The following is a 4,252-nucleotide window of genomic DNA, read 5'->3' on the forward strand; positions in this document are numbered from 1 at the left end:
TCTACTCCAAAGTTTATGATTACTTTGGCTAAAGCAGCCAGTTCTGCAATGAACAGGTTGTCATGGCAAAGAATACCAACCCTTCCCTCAAGTTTGTCCAGGGAAGACTTGACCCATTTGAGGGTAATTTTTCCATTGGCCATTTTCAAGGTCTATTTTATTTAGTGAAGTAAAACCATTTCTGTGAACTAAACTGACAGAAAACAAATGAACCAATGTTCTTTTTCTCCACTCAGGATGACTTAATTGCTTTAAAACATTCACCCTGAGGCCCAGCATCAGAAATAACAACTAACTGAAACTATTCAGGGGAAATGGCACTCATCCAAAAAAAAAAGTAAACTTCAACTGAATTCCTAGATTGAAAAGGAGGGCAAAGGAAGATTATTTCTGCCAGCTTTGGTCATTTGACAGCTACAATTCTTCTTGTCCAATATGTCATTTCAAATCTTCTTCTACTTTCTAAAGAGAAACCTACATTTGATTCTTTAAAGCTTGGAGGAAGAGAGAAGGACTGAACTTTTGATTTTTTTTTTTTTTTTTGTTTTGAGGAAGTAAGTTTTATATAGTCGACTCTATCCTGTACCTTTAGTTTTACTTTTGCATAATCTTCATAGCAATTTAAAATGAATATTCATTGCTTTTTCAAAGACATTCAAGAACTTGCAAAACAGTAGGTTTTCATTTATAGTGAGAGATAAAAGTGTTCATCTGAATAAACACACGAGTGTTTCAATAAAGAATTGGCCTATTTTACTTTATCAACAACTAAGAGGTAGGTAAATGGCTCAGATATAGCTTTTCTGTTATGTGTGAAACATGCATTGTTTTGTGCTTTTTGAGATTGATGTTATGAAAGATAAAGCATGTATTTTCTGTACTTTTTTTTCACAGCACAAAGCAAACTTATTCCTGAACTTATCTGTCAAAAAGTAAGTTAAAATGACTTTAGGGAGAGCCTAGAATTTTACACATATTCATAAGTTTCTGTCGGTAGCTCAAGAATTTAGCCAGAATGATTAATGACCACTGTTATGTGTGAGCTTTCCAAGTCCCCACAGACATAATGAACTTGACCCTTTGGCTACATAGAAGGAAGCAGACTGTTAGAGCTCTAAAACAAGACATGCTCATAATTATGAACTTTCTATAGTTGAGATGAAAGACACTTTTTTCTCCTCACAATAATCCTCTCTAAAACACATCATTTCATTCTTTTCTTTCTCCAATTTCTACTTTTGAAATCCAGAATCAAAGCTAGAAGCTACCAAATCTTAGATTACTTCCAAATCAAATAATCAAAAATACCTACTGTTTCTAATGTTTTTTTTTAACTTTTGCAGGTTTGTCTATTTGTCTGTTCCATTTTCCCTGTCACCTTATATTTATGACAACATTTAATATTTGGACTGATGGGGACTCTTATTTTCCCTGTTTCTTTTAACTTAAATGATTTTTTTTTATTCTGAACCCACCTTGAAACATATGTTGTATATTACTTATGTAACTATTAATATTGGGCACATTTTGTTTGCTACAGTGTCCCATCTTATGTATTGAAATAATATCTCTTTATTCCACCTGAAATTTACTGATAGGCTGGCCTGACTATCCAGAATGCTTTAGGTATATGTCTATTTCTCTTCCTCAAGCACTAGGATGACAAGTGTGGCACCAAAGTGTATTTTTTATATGAGGGCTAGAGACTGAACTCAGGTTCTCACAATTTTATAATAAGTATTTTATGCATGGGGCGAGTATCCTCAGGGCCATTTCATGCTTTGTTTATTTTTTATATATATGATTTTTTAAAAATTATCTTTAATCTGACAACAGTAGACGGAAGCTGCTGTTGGCTGTGGTTGAATTAGGAAAAGTTGGATGGAAGCTGGGAGGAAGAGGTGACCTGGGGACCATCAGTCTCATATCCTGGAACCTAAGATCTCTCAGACACTGAGCCTGTCAGGAGGCATACACCAGCTGAGGTGGCGTCCCCAACACATATACAGCAGAGACTGCCTGGTCTGGGTTCAGTCAGAGAAGATGCACCTAACCCTCAGGAGACTGGAGGCCCTAGGGGTTGGGAGGTCACAATTGTGTGGTGGGGAAGTGAGATGGGACATCCTCATGGAGACAGGGCAGGAGGAAGTATAGGATGTGGAACTGTCAGGGCATAGACCAGGAGGGGAATAAAATCCGGAGTGTAAAAAAAAAAGATTAAATAAAAAAGTAACAGAACAATGCAAATTTTAATAAATTGATAAAAATCTGAAAAAAATCCTTTCTTCTTTATACAGAACAGTCGTTATGCCCCTCCAATTCTGCCCTCCAACAGTTCCTCATATGCCATTCCTTCTTACCCCAGGTCTGCAAGGGGATGAGTACCTCGGGCCCCTGCCAGGGCTCCCTATTCCCTGGGGCCTCAATTCTCTCAAGAGATAGGTGCATCTTCTCTCACTGAGGCCAGATCAGGCAGTTTTCTGCTTTATATGTGTCAGGGGCCATAGAAGAGCTAGTGTATGCTGCCTGGTATCATTTTTTTGATATTCAAATTCAACATCTATTTCATTCAACTTGTGGTTTAAAATGCATCCTTTTCATAATGCTTTTTTGACCCTCTTTATCTTATTATCATTTTCTTCACTTTTAGAATGGGGAAGAGAACTCTCACAGACATTTTATAATATTTAGCTCCCTAATTTTGGTGTATCTTAGGACAAATACTTTAATAAGGTGCAATCAGTTGATCACTTATATGATCTTTCTGAGAATCTCAGTATCCAGTGTTTGTTCAAAATTATTTAAACTGTACCCTTTTAATGTTGAAAAAATAAATGAAAATTCACTAAGCAACTAGCAACACTACAGTAATTTCCAACTATGAGCAAACAACTTTGGAAATTATATTCTTTGTAAACTATTTGATATTTAATAATAGGATATTGGGTTTTAATATTTATCAAATTAGTTTGCTAGTTTAAACTGATGATGAGAATCTTGCATTGAACAAGAATTGACAGAGTACAGAAATAACTCAGCTGTTAAAGTCTAGCTCTTGATTTAAAAAAATGCATGAACAAAAATTGAGATCTCTAAATATCATTCTGAATAAATATTGACAGTGAATAAGACTTGTTCAGGTACCAATATTGGCACAGGACACTGTGTCCTTCCTATTGTCTGCTATTTTTTTTGATTAGAAAAATAGATTTATAGCATAAAGAAAAGAAAATACACTGAAATTTAGTCCTTGTTTTTATTTGGCAAATCAGATTTGTTTTCTCTAATTGCCACTTTATAAGCCTCACTGTAGAAGCCAGTAGTGTGCTGCTATCTTTCTTCTCCATTGAACCTGCATTCTTATTCTGTAAATTCTGAGCACCTTGCAAGCAGACCATTTTTCTTATTTATCATTACATACAGTTATCTCTGAACTTACACAAAATGGGTCTTCCCTAAAACTGAGTGTTTTAGGGAAATATGCTACAATTCAGAATCAGATGATTTGCTCTTACTCTAGAAAAAGGAATTCTGTCCTAATTGTCCACACTGGTGTTGTATTATTCACAGCGCAACATTCTCATCCATAAGGCCAACAAATGTGTATACTGGAGTCCAACTGCTCAGTTCACCTCATATCTTTTTTAGAGCGAAGATTTTTGACTTTAAAATAAATGACATTATAATATGTAATGTCTGCTTACTTCATTTTTGTATTGGATTTTTGTTACATTTCAAATGTTATACCACTTTCAGGGGTTTCCTGTCCATAACCTATTCTATCTCCTTCGCCTTCTTCTATGATTTCCCCAACCAACCACACCCATCATGATTCCCCTGCCCTGATATTACCCTAAACTGGGGGATCCAGCCTTTGTAGAACCAATGACATTTCTACCCATTGGTGCCCAACAAGGTCATCCTCTGCTACATATGAAGCTGGAGCCACGTATCTCTCCATGTTTATTCTTTGGGTAGTGGTTTAGTCTCTGGGAGCTCTGATTGGTTGGTACTGTTGTTTTTATGGGGTTGCGAGTCTCTTCAGCTCCTTCAATCCTTTCTCTAACTCCTCCAATGGGGACCCTGTGTTTTTTGTGATTGCGTTACCTTACTCAGGATGATGTTTTCTCATTCCCCCATTTTCCTATGAAGTTCATGAAGTCACTGTTTTTACTATCTGAGTAGTACTCCATTATGTAGATGTACCACATTTTCTGTATCCATTTCTCGGTTGAAGGACATCTGGGTTCCT

This window comes from Rattus rattus, chromosome X, assembly GCF_011064425.1.
Source record: "Rattus rattus isolate New Zealand chromosome X, Rrattus_CSIRO_v1, whole genome shotgun sequence".
Taxonomy (NCBI): domain Eukaryota; kingdom Metazoa; phylum Chordata; class Mammalia; order Rodentia; family Muridae; genus Rattus; species Rattus rattus.